Source organism: Helianthus annuus, chromosome 16, assembly GCF_002127325.2.
Source record: "Helianthus annuus cultivar XRQ/B chromosome 16, HanXRQr2.0-SUNRISE, whole genome shotgun sequence".
NCBI classification, from domain to species: Eukaryota; Viridiplantae; Streptophyta; class Magnoliopsida; order Asterales; family Asteraceae; genus Helianthus; species Helianthus annuus.
The window spans coordinates 160,765,348-160,784,542 of NC_035448.2; the positions used below are offsets into that span (position 1 = coordinate 160,765,348).

General features: G+C 37.7%; 1 non-coding gene across 1 annotated transcript; it reads left to right on the forward strand.

The window, feature by feature from the left end:
* The first annotated feature begins 4,564 nt into the window (after nt 1-4,564).
* On the forward strand, nt 4,565-4,671 carry LOC118488633. Its single transcript, XR_004885177.1, has one exon. It is a non-coding gene; the product is annotated as a small nucleolar RNA R71 (small nucleolar RNA).
* The last annotated feature ends 14,524 nt before the right edge of the window (nt 4,672-19,195 follow it).

Consider the following 19,195-nt stretch of genomic DNA (forward strand, 5'->3'; position numbering starts at 1 on the left):
CGTTGGTCTTTTGGGCGGTGTAAAACTCATCCAAGAAGGTTTGTTGCATCTCCCCCCATGTATATATGGATGCCGAAGGTAACGTGTAGAACCACTTCTTCGCCTTATCTTCCAAAGAAAATTGGAACAAAACCAATTTGATATCGTCGGCTGAAAACCCTTGACTCCCAAGAGTGTTGCAAATAGAGTCATAAGCCTCTAAATGAAAATACGGCTCCTCCGTTGCCAACCCCTTGTACTTCGGTAAACTTTGCAAAGAGTTGGTTCTTACTTCAAATGTTCGCCCTTGATCATTATGAGGAATGACTACCGGTGAAGGGTTTTGCGTGATTACCGGCCGGAAATGTGCTTCAATGCCCCTCACATTTTCTCTAAGGTGTCTCCTTGGTACACCATACCTACCTCTTGGAATCATAGGACCATTTGGCCTTGGTACTTGCCCTTGTGGTGCGATTGGTTGTTGAAACTGTTGTTGTCGCATCGCTGGACGTTGAAGTGGTCTTTGAAATTGTTGTTGTACATGTTGTGGCCGGACTTGTTGCAATGGAATAGGTTGTGGCATTGGTGGCCCTTGTGGTCTTGGCCGAATGTGTTGTGGTATAATTTGTTGTTGTGGCATTCCACCAACACTTGCCATCCCTTGGGATTGACTTTGCAAATACCCAAACTCCCCTTGATCACCATAACCTCCATATCCGTACCCATCATCTTCATAACCCTCATAATCTTCAAATCCCTCATCATAACCATCTCCTTGAATTCCCGAGGTCTGCCCAAATGGGATGGTCGAATACTGAAAGCCCGATTGTTGTTGTTGTGGTCTAAAAGATGAAGTAGTATGCACGATAGTTGAATTGGGTGCAATTGTGAAGGTGGATGATGATTGACCCGTAGTTGGGGGAAAGAAGTGAGATAATGGTGGGATTGTGGTGGATGGATTGTAGGTGATGGTAGGATCAGTTTGAGTGGTAATTGGTTGGGTGACATTGGATGGTGTAAATTCGGCGGTGGTATTAGGTAATGTGGTGTTTGGTGATGGTTGGGTGGAAGTAGGTATAAAGGATGAGGATGATTGACTGGTTGTAGGTGGAATCTGAGAATCAGCCATGATGTTTCTCGGTGTGATGGGTGAAGTGGGTGAACCAATGATCTTGTTTTCTCATACTAAAACTCTGTTTTGTCTTAGCGTTCTTTCAATTTCCGGATCAAACGATAGCGGTGATGACCTGTGAGAGCCTCTAGTATGCATACACCTGAAGTACCTGCACACTAAACACAAACAACGTAAACCCGAAAATAACAAACAAAACTATTAAACTAACACACGTTGCGCACTACTCCCCGGCAACGGCGCCAAAATTTGACGTGATGTCGTGGGTCACGCAAATTTAATCCCCAAACAACTATAGATAGTGGTAGTAGGGTATCGAACTCAGGGAGTATGTGGAAGATGTGTTGATTGTATAGCTTTGTACTTAAACTAATATTAGACTAAATTGCAGAAAATAAAATTCAAGAGTTTGGATTGTTGATTTAGAAAACTAAATTAAAAACTAATTCAAATCAAAGTTGGTTGTAAAACAAATTAGGAGAGAACAATGATCACCTTAGGTTTCAGTTTCTTTAAACAATTGTGTGTAATTCCAACTAGAAAGAGTTACATAGACATAACTCGTGTATAGATGATTGAAGTGATAAAAGGGAACAAAGTACTCGGATTATATAAACGCGAGGTTGTTTCCCGATGACCAATTAATCAATAACCAACCCTAACCCTTCCCGTGATATCTCGATTGCCAACGGCACCAAGAACGTACGATTAAGACTAGAAATTGCAATATTGATTAACAAACTACAAACAATCAAACATACACCATGATATTCAAGCAACGCAAGTTATCATTCTAGAAATTCAGAAATTAAACACCCAAAAGTTCAAGAAACATTCACCTAAGATGATCACCGAAGAGTTTAGCCGGACATGGCTCGGTGAATCATCATCATAATCAAACTAATGTTCATACGAATCGAAAATACAAACCGAATGATAAGAATTGTTCACCAACCAAGCAAGCAGCCAAAAATCGTCCCAATGATGATCCAAAACCGTCCAATGATGAGAGATAATGAAAAGACACCCCAAAACTAACTTAAAAGTGGCAGTTACAAGTTTTCTTCGCAGACTCCACCGTAAATTACGGCACCACCGTAATTTACGGTGAACAACAAAGTGTTACGGTGGGAATAAACTGTGCTACGGTGGGAACCATTTGTTTTTCAGGTCCACCGTAAATTACGGTGGGACCGTAATTTACGGTGATGACCTGAATGTTCTTCTTGCTTTCGTCTTTTGTTCCACTCTTGACCCGTTCATCACCAAAGCCTCCCAAGTTGCGTTTAATCCATCTTTTAGCTCCTAAACCGCACCTGAAACATAAGCACCGTAGTTATCTAATTCAAGATAATTACACGATTAAGCGGAGGACTATTTCGTCTTTTAACATGCTTAAGGGTTGTCCAAAGGACCACCCGTCACCGGGCACGGCCCCGTGTTCAGGTGCCAGTAACAAAAATTTAAGAAAAGAAACAGAAGCCTGGGCACGGGGGCGTGTTCAGTGAACACGGCCCCGTGTCCAGTTACCTGAACTGGGCGATTTGCTGCAGATTGTGCAGCACGGGGCCGTGTTGGGTGGACACGGCCCGTGCTGAGCCTTCTGTGATGGGAGATCGTTGTCGGATTGTTCTGTTTTAGTGCATGGGGCTATGTTTCTCGTTTCCCTTGTTATCCCTCACCATCCAGAGTGTGTTCTATTTCTGCAAATTAAAATTAAACTAAAAGATTAAACTAATCTAAGGATAGTTCCGCGGAATGCCTCCGTGGTGCACCACGTTTATAAGGTTCCTTGGCTAGACCCAAGGTGAGGTTATATGTTTTCCGAGCGGGATGTTTTGCATCCCATGTTGCACCGTCGGAGAGCATCATCCAAACTCGAATCAATAACCTTCATGTAATTGACCGGGTCATCGTCCTCTATTCTCTTCCCAACCCCGAACTTTGCTTCCTTATCCCCGTATTTTAAAGTGAGCGTTCCGTCATTCATATCTACCACTACTTGTGCAGTGGCTAAAAATGGCCTCCCTAGTATGAGGGGGACTTTGGTGTCTTCTTCCATATCAAGTATGACAAAGTCGGCCGGATAGACGAAATTGTCGACCTTGACTAGTAGATTTTCAGCGACACCTTGCGGGAATTTGACGGATCGATCAGCAAGCTGTATACTCATCTTTGTAGGACTCGTTTGGCCTAAGCGGAGTCTTTTGAACATTGATGCTGGCATGAGGTTGATGCTAGCTCCAAAGTCAGCTAGCGCATTTCGAATGGGGGAGTCCCCAATCGAGCAAGGAATTGTGAAGCTTCCGGGATCAATCTTCTTCTGGGGAAGTTTGTTGAGCACGAGGGCGGAGCATTCTTCGCCTAAGTTAACTAATTGCAATGATTCAATTTTCCTTTTATGAGTGAGGAAGTCCCTCATGAATTTTGAATATTTAGGCATTTGGGTTAGGATGTCAATGAAAGGAACGTTGACATGCAATTGTTTTAGTAGACTCTCGAATTTTGCGAATTGCTCATTGGTCTTTTGACGGATTAACCTACTGGGGTATGGAACCGGAGGAGCCTTAGTGGGCTCTGGTGATGGAGGAGAAACCTTCTCTCGTTGGGGCGGTGTTGCGATCTCTTTAGTAGGCGGTGGTCCTTCCGCGTGACCCACGGTACGGTTTCGTAACGTTATGAGATGAACTTGCGCCTTTGGGTTTGTTTCGGTATTACTTGGTAACGCGCCTTGCGGTCTCTCGGAGAAATTTTGGGCTAGTTGATTTATTTGTTTTTCGATGTTTTGTATACTAGCTTGTTGATTTCTAAAATTTGATTCTAATTGTAGAAACCTATCCGAGTTTTTCTTTTCGGTGTCAGAGATGAGGCGAGATACAGTATCTTCAAGCCTTTCTCGCCCACCTTGTTGTTGAGGGAAATTTTGTGACTCATTTCTTGGTTGTTGAAAGTTTGTTCGTTGATTTAGGCTTTGTTGGTTACTACTATTTTCGGGTTCTTTCCAACCAAGGTTAGGGTGGTTACGCCATCCTTGGTTGTAGGTACCCATTGGAGGACCTGATGGCCTAGGTCAATTATCAATGTAGTTTACCGATTCTGGTTGATCGTCTGCTTCTTTCATACAAATCCAATTTTCATGTGACCCACCACACCCTTCACAAGCCATAACCGAGACCGTTTTTGCCATTTCTAATTTTTTTTATTTTTGAAGAAAGGGCCTCAATTTGGGCTTGTAAAGAAGTGCTTTCATCAACCTTATGGGCACCCGGGGTAATAGATTTATTACCTTGGGGAGTGTGCCATTGAAAATTGTTTTGAGCAATTTCCTCAATTTGATTGTAAATTTCATGTGGGCGGCGGTTACCTAAAAGTCCCCCGGAGCTAGAGTCAAGTGTTTGTCTTGTGTGTGGCAACAACCCATTATAGAAAGTGGATACTTGTTGCCATATCGCAAGACCGTGATGAGGACACTTTCGCAATAGCTCCTTGAACCTTTCCCAAGTTTCATATAAGGATTCCCCGTCCTCTTGTGAATATGTATTAATTCCAGTCATTAATTTAGCCGTTTTAGCGGGAGGGAAATACTTATATAGAAAATTTTGGGCTAGTTCACCCCAGGTGTTTACCGATCCAACTGTGAGCGCGTTGAGCCAAGCTTTTGCTCGGTCTTTTAGTGAAAAAGGAAACATTCGGAGGCGGATGGCGTCATTTGAAGCTCCATTGATCCGAAAGGTATCACATATTTCTAAGAAATTAGTAATATGTAGATGGGGATCCTCGTCCGCAAGCCCATAGAAGGTTGCGGAGTTTTGAAGCATTTGTATCAAATGTGGCTGAAGTTCGAAGTTATTGGCTTTGACATTCGGTGCATTGATAGCGGCGCCGAGATTACCTACGGTGGGTCGTAGATAATCCGTGAGGGTACGTTGGTCCGCCATTGGAAGTGGTTCCCCCGAAACTTTCTCTTGGTTTTTAGCTTTAAGTCTTTTTATGAGAAAGCGTTCGGGTTCTTCTAGAGGTTCTTTTATTTCTTTATTAGAACTGGAGCTCATACACTACGTAGAGGTGGCGTCTGGTTCCAAGTCCTACAACAAAAACAAAAAAGAATGCTGGTCAGAAAGTTCACCACGGCCCCGTGCTCAGTGAGCACGGCCCGTGGTCGGAGTTACAGTGATTGTTTTCCGGATCCCTGTTACTAGAAAGTTGGACACGGCCCCGTGTTGCACCGACACGGCCCCGTGCTCAGCCTTCTGTAACTCGGAAAATAAAAACTACCAGTACCAATGCTGGGCACGGCCCGTGTACGACCAGGCACGGCCCGTGCTGAGTTCTGCAGAAGCTGAAAAATTAAGAAAATCCTAAAAAAATAAAAAGAAAAATAAAAAAAATGATTAGGCCGTTGATTCCTAACTTTCTTAAAATCCTTGTGTCCCTGGCAACGGCGCCAAAAACTTGATGCATGTCAGTGTGTATATATTAGGTATATATTTTAAGCCCTTTTACACTTTTTAGCCAAGTTTTAAATTTATAAAACACGATATTTACTAACACTAAACACACATATGGGCAAGTGCACCCATCGTGGACGTAGTATAGTGTTGGTAAGATACCGAGGTCGTCCAAGGACACAAGAGCTATTAGTACCGGTTCATCCTCAACGTCTAATCAAATCAAAAATGTTAGAAAAAGATTTTAAACTAAGAAAATAAAACTAACTAAAATGCTGAAAATAAAATAAAAATAAAAACAGATAGACAAGATGAATCACTTGGATCCGACTCGTGTGTTAGTGTAACCTTTGATTATTTTTGCACTTTTGCACTTGTTAAGAAATTATCTTAGTTATTGTAGTAGGCCCCTCTTTTGAAGGCGACGTTACCCTCAACCCAGTAGTTTGAGTCAGCAAGGATACAATCCTAAAGGGTCGGATTATTGAAAGACAATTAATTAAGTTATTAATGCATAATGTGGTAGGCCCCTCTTTTGAAGGCGACGTTACCCTCAGCTAAGTAGTCTAAGTCAGCATGGATACAGTCCTAAGTAGCTGGATTAAAGTTTTAATAGTAGTTTAACTTATGAGGGGATCAAAGAGTTTGGACCCCCGCCATCCAATACCTTTGGGTATTGAAGGAGGTCCTACTAAATTTGACCCAGGTCCCTTGCAGGATCTCTAAACGCTGAACAACGACAAGACTCTTACCAAACCGTTCCCTTAACCCCCGACCAGGTAGCCAACATACCTCCATATAGACCGTGGAGATATGAATGGTGAAAATCTTTTATTTTATATAGACAGTAAAATAATGCCAAGACAGCACGGACAAACGATGAGGAAGAATCACCTTCAACATAAGAAACTAGTAATTAAAGTCATTAATACAAAACCAATTAAAAAGTGCAAAAGATTAAAAATAAAAAGTATTACATTAAACACTTGTTAAGAAATTATCTTAGTTATTGTAGTAGGCCCCTCTTTTGAAGGCGACGTTACCCTCAACCCAGTAGTTTGAGTTAGCAAGGATACAATCCTAAAGGGTCGGATTATTGAAAGACAATTAATTAAGTTATTAATGCATAATGTGGTAGGCCCCTCTTTTGAAGGAGACGTTACCCTCAGCTAAGTAGTCTAAGTCAGCATGGATACAGTCCTAAGTAGCTGGATTAAAGTTTTAATAGTAGTTTAACTTATGAGGGGATCAAAGAGTTTGGACCCCCGCCATCCAATATCTTTGGGTATTGAAGGAGGTCCTACTAAATTTGACCCAGGTCCCTTGCAGGATCTCTAAACGCTGAACAACGACAAGACTCTTACCAAACCGTTCCCTTAACCCCCGACAAGGTAGCCAACATACCTCCATATAGACCGTGGAGATATGAATGGTGAAAATCTTTTATTTTATATAGACAGTAAAATAATGCCAAGACAGCACGGACAAACGATGAGGAAGAATCACGTTCAACATAAGAAACTAGTAATTAAAGTCATTAATACAAAACCAATTAAAAAGTGCAAAAGATTAAAAATAAAAAGTATTACACTAAACACTTGTCTTCACCAAGTGATGTAAGAGACTTAGGCAAACATGGCCTTTGATTGTCAAGAACTCTTACGATTAATCTTGGATCCCGAGACGACTCACACACTCTAAGATGGACAATGGATGATGGTGTTATGGTGGTGGTGGGTGGTGGGTGAAGTGTGAGAGAGGTGGTGTGCCAAGGGATGAGTTGAAATGGCTCCAAACACTCCTATTTATAGGCTGAACAGAAGCTCGGGCACGGCCCCGTGTCCATCCTTGTCTCTCTCCTCATTAATTGTAATTCGCAATTACAATAAATGCGCCTGCAGGAGTCTGACCACGCCCCCGTGTCCGCTGGGCACGACCCCGTGGTGGGCAATAGAAGCTTCTAAAGGTTTGTCTTTTCTGCTGCTTCTTGGGCACGGCCCCGTGCTGAGCACGGGGCGTGTTCAGTCTTCTGTTTTCTAGTTTTTGCTTGGGAATATGCTGTTGAGGGGTCGGGCATTCCACTTTTGTTCCTTTTCTTGTGTTTATGTTAGATTTTGCTGTCTTTTTGCTTCTTTTGTTAATTTGAGTTCATTTAATCCTGAAAATACAAAAGGAAGACACAAACACACTTTTTCCAACATTAGTACTAAAAAAGGGTTAGTTTTATGCCACAATTGATATAATTTATATGTTGCATTTTGCGCATATTAATGCATAAATCATTAATACCCTCTGATTTACAAGTGTATTGTCCTGGAGTACAGGAATCAAAGTTTATCCCAATCTTCTCCACCTTGTGCTTCAAATTCAAAGCATTATTTTCATAGAAATGAAGTGTCTTTGTCTCTTCTTCAACATTTGTTTGAACAAAAATTAATCCAGTTAAGCAAAACAGAAACGAAGTAGGAAAATTTAGGATTAAACAAGAGTAAGTAACAAAACCTGAAGATTTTAGGAGAAATCGACGACGCAAACAACGAACGGAGATTGATATGCGGATGCGGTTGAAAACGGTCGCAAGTTGATGTTTGAATCCAACAGAAAAACCCTCGAGAATGTCGTTGGCAGATTGAGAAGTTAAAAATTTGCTGGCAGATTGATGTTGGAGGCAGCAACAAGGGTTTTATGGTAATATTTCTCCAAAAGTCCTTTTTCATATTGAGAAGTTATTGTAAAAGGACTTATGGGTTTTCCAAACACTATCAAACTAACTTATAAAAGTTAATAAGTCAAAAGGAGGGCCAAAATAAGGAATCCCAAACACCACCTTTAATAATTACAGAGTTGGTTCGGGTGGTTGTAATTTTTGCACTCTTATGATCCTTATCTTTAAACTATGCTAAGTTTCTCAGTTAAGTCTTATGAAATGACTATAATACCCTTACTTAGTAAGGAAAAAATAAAACAATATATCTTCTTCTACCTTAAACCACTACCATCACCCACCACTACAAGCACCACCACCATTGAACACCCAGCACCACCACCACCTCTCCTCCACCACCGAACATCCACCACCACCATCTCCCTTTCTCCATCACTGAACACCCACCTCCACTATCTCCCCTTCACCACTAAACACCAAATAAACAATCTTTATCTAATGAACAAACAACACCATAAAACTGATTAGCACATAATGCATATCCAAACACCAGCAAATCACATATATCTACAAACTACAATCAATATTTATATCATCAAAGTAGCTACTATAAACCCCTTAAACCACCCAAATGAACAGTTCACCAAAAGAAAAAACAACCATATAAAAACAGTAAACCCTAACACCCAAATCAAAACACCAAACAATACCGCAAACTGTTTCGGATGCTGTTGAATAGAGATTTAGGGATGATGTTGTTGAATTCAATTTAAAAGTTAGTCTTGTGATGATACTGTTGAATAGAGATGGTGATGGTGGGTTTCAGAGCGGGTGGGTGTTTTGGTGTTGGTGGGTTTTCGGTGTTGGAAGTAAGACGGTGGTGGTAATGGGTGTTTGATAAAACTGCCAGTACCAATGCTGGGCACGGCCCGTGTCCGACCAGGCACGGCCCGTGCTGGTTCTGCAGAAGCTGAAAAATTAAGAAAATCGTAAAAAAATAAAAAAATAAAAAAAATGATTAGGCCGTTGATTCCTAACTTTCTTAAAATCCTTGTGTCCCCGGCAACGGCGCCAAAAACTTGATGCGTGTCAGTGTGTATATATTAGGTATATATTTTAAGCCCTTTTACACTTTTTAGCCAAGTTTTAAATTTATAAAACACGATATTTACTAACACTAAACACACATATGGGCAAGTGCACCCATCGTGGACGTAGTATAGTGTTGGTAAGATACCGAGGTCGTCCAAGGACACAAGAGCTTTTAGTACCGGTTCATCCTCAACGTCTAATCAAATCAAAAATGTTAGAAAAAGATTTTAAACTAAGAAAATAAAACTAACTAAAATGCTGAAAATAAAATAAAAATAAAAACAGATAGACAAGATGAATCACTTGGATCCGACTCGTGTGTTAGTGTAACCTTTGATTGTTTTTGCACTTTTGCACTTGTTAAGAAATTATCTTAGTTATTGTAGTAGGCCCCTCTTTTGAAGGCGACGTTACCCTCAACCCAGTAGTTTGAGTCAGCAAGGATACAATCCTAAAGGGTCGGATTATTGAAAGACAATTAATTAAGTTATTAATGCATAATGTGGTAGGCCCCTCTTTTGAAGGCGACGTTACCCTCAGCTAAGTAGTCTAAGTCAGCATGGATACAGTCCTAAGTAGCTGGATTAAAGTTTTAATAGTAGTTTAACTTATGAGGGGATCAAAGAGTTTGGACCCCCGCCATCCAATACCTTTGGGTATTGAAGGAGGTCCTACTAAATTTGACCCAGGTCCCTTGCAGGATCTCTAAACGCTGAACAACGACAAGACTCTTACCAAACCATTCCCTTAACCCCCTACCAGGTAGCCAACATACCTCCATATAGACCGTGGAGATATGAATGGTGAAAATCTTTTATTTTATATAGACAGTAAAATAATGCCAAGATAGCACAGACAAACGATAAGGAAGAATCACCTTCAACATAAGAAACTAGTAATTAAAGTCATTAATACAAAACCAATTAAAAAGTGCAAAAGATTAAAAATAAAAAGTATTACACTAAACACTTGTCTTCACCAAGTGATGTAAGAGACTTAGGCAAACATGGCCTTTGATTGTCAAGAACTCTTACGATCAATCTTGGATCCCGAGACGACTCACACACTCTATGATGGACAATGGATGATGGTGTTATGGTGGTGGTGGGTGGTGGGTGAAGTGTGAGAGAGGTGGTGTGCCAAGGGATGAGTTGAAATGGCTCCAAACACTCCTATTTATAGGCTGAACAGAAGCTCGGGCACGGCCCCGTGTCCATCCTTGTCTCTCTCCTCATTAATTGTAATTCGCAATTACAATAAATGCGCCTGCAGGAGTCTGACCACGCCCCCGTGTCCGCTGGGCACGACCCCGTGGTGGGCAATAGAAGCTTCTAAAGGTTTGTCTTTTCTGCTGCTTCTTGGGCACGGCCCCGTGCTGAGCACGGGGCGTGTTCAGTCTTCTGTTTTCTAGTTTTTGCTTGGGAATATGCTGTTGAGGGGTCGGGCATTCCACTTTTGTTCCTTTTCTTGTGTTTATGTTAGATTTTGCTGTCTTTTTGCTTCTTTTGTTAATTTGAGTTCATTTAATCCTGAAAATACAAAAGGAAGACACAAACACACTTTTTCCAACATTAGTACTAAAAAAGGGTTAGTTTTATGCCACAATTGATATAATTTATATGTTGCATTTTGCGCATATTAATGCATAAATCATTAATACCCTCTGATTTACAAGTGTATTGTCCTGGAGTACAGGAATCAAAGTTTATCCCAATCTTCTCCACCTTGTGCTTCAAATTCAAAGCATTATTTTCATAGAAATGAAGTGTCTCTGTCTCTTCTTCAACATTTGTTTGAACAAAAATTAATCCAGTTAAGCAAAACAAAAACGAAGTAGGAAAATTTAGGATTAAACAAGAGTAAGTAACAAAACCTGAAGATTGTAGGAGAAATCGACGACGCAAACAACAGAGATTGATATGCGGATGCGGTTGAAAACAGTGGCAAATTGATGTTTGAATCCAACAGAAAAACCCCCGAGAATGTCGTTGGCAGATTGAGAAGTTAAAAATTTGCTGGCAGATTGATGTTGGAGGCGGCAACAAGGGTTTTATGGTAATATTTCTCCAAAAATCCTTTTTCATATTGAGAAGTTACAAATCCTAACTTCTCAAAATTGGCTTTTTACAACACAAGCTATAAGTTATTGTAAAAGGACTTATGGGTTTCCCAAACACTATGAAACTAACTTATTTACTTATAAAAGTTAATAAGTCAAAAGGAGGGCCAAAATAAGGAATCCCAAACACCACCTTTAATAATTACAAAGTTGGTTCGGGTGGTTGTAATTTTTGCACTCTTATGATCCTTATATTTAAACTATGCTAAGTTTCTCAGTTAAATCTTATGAAATGACTATAATACCCTTACTTATTAAGGAAAAAAATAAAACAATATATCTTATTCTACCTTAAACCACTAGCATCACCCACCACTACAAGCACCACCACCATTGAACACCCAACACCACCACCATCTCTCCTCCACCACCGAACACCCACCACCACCATCTCTCTTTCTCCATCACTGAACACCCACCTCCACCATCTCCCCTTCACCACTAAACACCAAATAAACAATCTGCATCTAATGAACAAACATCACCATAAAACTGATTAGCACAAAATGCATATCCAAACACCAGCAAATCACATATATCTACAAACTACAATCAATCTTTATATCATCAAAGCAACTACTATAAACCCCTTAAACCATCCAAATGAACAGTTCACCAAAAGAAAAAACAACCATATAAAAAACAGTAAACCCTAACACCCAAATCAAAACACCAAACAATACCGCAAACTGTTTCAGATGCTGTTGAATAGAGATTTAGGGATGATGTTGTTGAATTCAATTTAAAAGTTAGTCTTGTGATGATACTGTTGAATAGAGATGGTGATGGTGGGTTTCAGAACGGGTGGGTGTTTTGGTGTTGGAAGTAAGACGGTGGTGGTAGTGGGTGTCTGGTGGTGGAGGTGAAGGTGAGATGGTGGTGGTGGTGGTTGTTTGAGAAAAGAGAACTAAGAAGGAGATAGAGATATTGGGAAGAGAGAGAGAGAGAGAGAGAGAGAGAGAGATTGATTTATGTCTTTACTTTTTATATAATATAATATATTTATTGGTATTTATTAACTTATTTATATTTTAAGGGTAGTTTGGTAATTTTACATCGATTTAACTGAGAAACTTAACTAATCTTAGTGATAAGGACCATACGAGTGCAAAAAATATAATCACTAGGACCAACTTTGTAATTATTAAACCACTAGGACCAAGTCTGTAATTTTTACAAACCACAGGGATCAACCAGGCATTTAACTCATAAATAAATACTCTCACGAGCAACCGGGAAGTAGTGGAAACACAAACAATATCAAGGTGTGTGTGGTAAGCCAAAATCGAAGATATAAGTTACTTTATTTTATTAACCAATATCTTTTTGGTTAATCAGTTCAGTTTATTTGGTTAGATTAACAATATTTTCTTTGGTTTGTTTAATTTCGGTTAGTAGCCAAAGCCAAACTTGAGCTAAAAATTTTGCTTAAAAATACATATGAAATTGAGGTTAAATACATGAAATGAATCTAAACATACTTGAAATGGAAATATGAATAAATGAAATGAAGGTATACAATATGAAATACATGAATTTGAGGCATAAAAGCTATAAATATACGAAAATATGAATGGTTTTGTTTGGTTAATTTTCGTTAAACGGGGATAAAAAAAAAACTAAGTTCTTTTGGTTAATTTGGTTTTCGGTTATAGTTAATCCAGTTTTTTGTTGATTTCGGTTTGGTTTTGGCTATTGCTCACCCCTAAACACTGTTAACTACGAACATACCAGTTATAGCAATGATATACTCAAATTAAAGAGAATAAAACGTTCGTTTTTATGGTGTAGTTTTTTAAATATTAATGTATGAAAAAGTTTTTGTCGTTTAAAAATCATGGGGTAGTTAGTTTTCATAATGGATAAAGTGTAACTAATAATTAATTAATCAGAATTTTGTTAGAGACGAGGGATTAAAGTGTAATAAAGATGAGGGATATAAATGTAATTAGTGTTTGAAAGACTACTTTACACTCGTTTTAGGGTTGTACTTTATGCACTAAACTAAAAAAAGTTCTTAACTTTTAGGTATCTTAAAACACACTTTGACGAGAATGAAATACTAATTGAAATCCAAAATCCAAGAATAAATAAAATCGAAGAGTAATTGAAATGCATTAAAGAAAATAGTGTGATCAAAGACCTTAAGTATATATAGGATTAAGAATTAGAATATAGAATATTCGTATATAGTATAAGGCGTGTGCGACGTGTGACACCCAACTATTTTAAGCCTGCACCATACTAGGCAATAAATTATTAAATATGATGTTAATATATAGTATTTGAAGTGTTGGTAAATCCAAACTTAGTTGAAAATTATATTGGCAATAATAAGATAAACCCTTATCGCGTAAAGAACAAAATGCGAAACGAACGTCGGCGACCGCTCGGATAATGTTAAAATCCTAAAAATATTCGTGATGATTAAAATTCTATTTTTAATCATATTCGTGAAGAAAAAATAAATAAAACGCTTAAAACCCCTGTTTTGCAAATTTAAGCGCATACTACGCAATACCGCGCGTACACAACAAAATACAGACAATGCAGTCAGTCTAGGCAAACAAAATACTGGTCAACAATATTATGGTGAGTTAAGTTTTTAAAATGATAAAAATAATTTTAAACGCCTTAAAACGCAATTAAAACGCGAAATAAAATACCCGGTAGTCAATTAAATATCTGTTTTTGCATGAATACGTATATATGTATATATATATATATATGCACATTTATATGTATGTGTGTGTGCATGTCTAAGTGGTGGCTCCTTATAGTGTCCATCATATTTTTTTTGTGCCATGTGTTGGAAAGATAGAAAACACAATCATTGCAAAAATCCCTACACTCAACATTAAACAAGTTTCCAAGACACAAAACTTTTCATCTCTTCCTCTCTCTTTCTTACTCTCGGGCCAACACCCCTCTATTCATCACCATTTTCAAATCTTGATCAAGTTATGAAGAACCATGTAGGGGTGTTCAAAACCGAATATCCGAAAATTCAGACATCCGAATTTTCGGATATCCGAATTTTCGGATATCCGATCGGATAGTGAATCGGATATCCGAAAATCAAACTTTTTATTTAATTTTTAATTTTTATTATTTTTTCATATTCAGAACCGGATATTTCATATAGTTTCGGATATCTGAATATAGCTTTCAGATATTTTTTTGATATTTCGGATATTTTGGATATTTTCGGATACTTAGGATATTTTCGGATATTCGGAGATCCGGAAGAAAAAATTAAAGTTTCGGATATTTTGGATATCCGAAAAAATTTAAAATCACTATCTGAATCCGAAAAATTCGGATATCCGAATTTTTAGATATTTCGGATCGGATTTTTGGATACGAATAGTTTTGAACACCCCTAGAACCATGTATGATACAAGTTTGTTAAAGTTCGGATCGGATATTTCGGATCGGATATGTGTTGTGTTAAAATATGAAGTCATGACGACTTGGGATGGTTTCGGTAAAGTTCGGTTAAGACTATGCGTTAAAAACGGTAAAATCGGCTTTTAAAGTGATTTTTTACAAAACTGTTTTAAAATAGATTGTAAACTGATATTTTTACGATAAATACAAGTATTTTAACTAATATTAAGTAACTTTGGTGTTTTGTTAGTCATACGTGACTTTCGACGCCCAAAAACATTACCGAAAACGTTAAAATACACATATTTCAATGTACGCGAAAACAGATTGTTCACGGGTGAACTTTATGTTTGACAAAGTGATATGTGAATATGATTATGAGTAATGTGATATGTTAAGTGTAGACATGATAATAGGAATTAATACCATGCTTATGCGTTTGTGCAATTAAAACGGTAAACTACATTAAAAGTCATGTTATGTGTATAATTATGTGTCGAGCATGAAAATAATGCCTAGGTTAACTTGATGAGTTATTTGGTGTTTGAATGCTTTGAGAATGATAAAATGCATAAATTGATGAAATACGTGAATTATGATATATGGCGAATATGTCCATATATATATAGAGAGAGTGGGGATCCTACAGAAAGTGTGTTTTTCCTAGAAAGTCTAGGAAGCGATCTGGGCCATCCAATGGGTGTGTTTAATGGTTGAGATCATCTTGGTGGAATTTTGGTAATATGTGTTTCTTAAAAATAGGATTATTTAATTAATCAGGGGTAGATATGTCATTTAGCTTGTTTTAGATATGGAAATAATTGTCATTCCATAACCACCCCACATTTCTTGCGATTTTCTCTCTCTCTCTCTCTCTCTCTCTCTTCCTTCTATCCTTCATGAAGAAAACACATCGTATTAATCTGCTTGCTGTTAAAACACAACGTCAATAAATCCTCCAGTATTACCAGCAGGGATGGTAAAACACAGCGTATGAATCTGCTTATTGTTAAAACACAACTGTATGAATCTGAATGCTAAAACACAACTGTATGAATCTGCTTGCTGTTAAAACACAACTGGATGAATCTGAGTGCTAAAACACAACTGTATGAATCTGCTTGCTGCTAAAACACAATTGTATGAATCCGCTTGCTGTTAAAACACAACTTTATGAATCTGCTTGCTGTTAAAACACAACTGTATGAATCTGAATGCTAAAACACAACTGTATGAATCTGCTTGCTGTTAAAACACAACTGTATGAATCTGAATGCTAAAACACAAATGTATGAATCTGCTTGCTGTTAAAACACAACGTCAAGAACATTCTGGTGGTTTCCAGACATAACTAAAAATCGATACAGACCAGATAATAGTAAACAGAAAAAGAAGTGTATTTCCCATATCCGCAATCCAGAATTGTGTTTGAAGCCATAACTACCTCTCACGTAAAAAATGATTTACGAATAAAGTTGATCAAGATTGTGAAAGGAACGGATGAGAATTTGATTGATATTTACATCTGGTAGTAATTCGCAAATCATGGAGAATTAGTTACCATAAAATCGTGCATAGTTAGGTAATGAGATATAAATTCCAAGATTAAAATAAAATGTCAAATTACACAATTGCCCTTTTAGTTAAAATCCTTCAATGCCACATGTCACGTTCTGATTGCTTCCTAGACTTTCTAGGAAAATAAGGCTTTCTACCCAACTCCTACTCTCTTTCTCTCTCTCTCTATATATGTATATATATATATATATATATATATATATATATAGAGTAGGGTTTGCACGGAAAGTGTGTTTTTCCTAGAAAGTCTAGGAAGCGATTTGGTCCATCCGATTGGTGTGTTTAAGGGTTGAGATTAAATCAATGGCAATCTTGTAATATTTGAGTTTAATTAATTGATTGTTTTAAATGAGTAGGGGCAATTTTGTCAAATGGTCGTTTTTTTAATCAATCACAACTCCTATTTTTAAGCGAATTTCCTTCTCTCTCTCAACCCACATTCGGAAACCCCTAAAATCATACCAAATATACCTAAAATCATGGATGAAGATTTCCCCTCTTTCTCTTTCTCTCTCTCTCTCTCTCCCTCTCTAAACCCACCTCCAAAAACCGCCGTCGGCCACCCCTTCATCAAATCATCATCATCTTTAACAACAAATCCTTATCATTACCTAAAACACCCCCACCCTCTACCATTGACGGAGCCACCACCGCCATTCTACGGCCGGCACCACCACTCCGCCTCCCCTGAAACAATACATGACTAGCCGGAGATGTGGTTCTAACAAGATCTGAAAGACTGAGAAGAAAATATAACGGGGCCAGGGCTTACCGGAGAAGAAAACGCGACCCAAGCGACGAGAAATCTGCTTGCTGTTAAAACACAGCGTCAAGAAATCTGCATGCTGTTAAAACACAATGTCCAGCAATCTGATTGTTGTTAAAACACAGCGTCAAGGAAAACTGCTTGTTGTTAAAACAAAATGTCAAGAAATCTGCTTGCTGTTAAAACACAATGTCAAAAATCCTCCAGGAATCTGCTTGCTGTTAAAACACAACGTCAAGAAATCTGCTTGCTGCTAAAACACAACATCAAGAAATCTGCTTGCTCTTAAAACACAATGGCCAGCAATCTGCTTGCTGTTAAAACACAGCGTCAAGAATGTTAAAATGCAAAAGAACTGTTAAAACACATTCAGAGTGTTAAACACAACCTGATTATATATTGACTTCAGAGTGTTAAAACACACTGACTTCAACCTCTCTGACTTCAGAGTGTTAAAACACATTCAGAGTGTTAAAATGCAAAAGAACTGTTAAAACACAACCTGACTACATATTGACTTCAGTGTGTTAAAACACACTGACTTCAACCTCTCTGACTGGTAAAACACATCACCAAGACCTGCTGATAGTTTTCCAGATAAATACATTTCGTGATATTTGGAAGAGATTTAGATTCAAAAACAACAATAATTCCGAAAATCAGGGACAAAAATCGGTTACAATTAGATATCATGCAAATTTTAGTTAATGAAGATACATTCCAAAAATAAAATTAAAATGTGAAATTACATGATAGCCCTTCTACTTAAAATCCCTCAATGACACATGTCCAATTCTTATTCCTTCCCAGACTTTCTAGGAAAAATAGACTTTCCACCCAACTCCTACTCTATATATATATATATATATACATACACACACATAAACATATTATGAAGTGCAAATCATAGATATATTGTATATAATTGGACGTAATAATGAATAAAACATTTTAAGGGTCACCAAAAAATCGTTCGAATCACGAAAATCTTAATATATATATATACATATATATATATATGCCAACATTATCAAAACAAAGACTTTTTGAGAAAATCTCAGAGAGTTATGTGAAAATTCTAAATGTTTAAGAAACTTAGATGTTAATTGAATAATTGGTTATTAAATCATTTCTATTTAAATTAGGACATGTAGATTAAATATGAGGGATTGCAATAATATACACACACTCAAAGGTGAATGTCACTAAACCCCTCTTTTACTGTTTTATATATTGTTTTGGGGGAAGAACACGCTTTTAAAAAGGATAATTATATGTTTTTGTATATAAATATGTGATATGACATGTTTTTATGGAAAACATGAATTTGGAAATGTGTATGATATATGTGAGTGTCACTAAACCCCTTTTTTTTACTGTTTTATATATATTGTTTTGAGGGAAGAACACGCCTTTAAAAGGATAAATATACGTTTTTGAATAAAGTATGCCTTTGTGTAATCTAATATATATTTTCGTGGAAAATATGATTTTTAAATGATGTGATATGTTTTTGAAGAAAACATGATTTTGGAAATATGATTGATTATAAATATTTTTGGGGAGAGACAGAGAGGAATACGGTGTTTTGGGTAAAAACGATCGTAAGGATTTAAAAATATTTTGAATCTCAGTTGCAGTAAATTAGCCTAATCTCAAGAGGGTAAGTAGCGTTATAGGCTGCATACAATGCATGGGGGACGTCGGGAATTTGTGCAACACCAAATATTAAATTGAATATGGCTAAGCTATTTATAATTCTTGCATATTAAGACGAGTTTTAGCCCAGGTAAATACTCTTAACCTATTTTGTCTATACGGGCTTGGATACCGTAAATTATTACCGCTTGGTCGGGTATGGGATCAGATGTCGGATTGTGACTACAAAATCTTTATAACCCGTTTTAATCTGTTTTGTCTATTAACTTAAACATTGGAGGTTAACGCGAACGTGTCCTGGATATCCTTGACTCATTTAAGTTACTAATGGCCACGACCGAACACGAGGTGTGGGTTTAAGTGACGT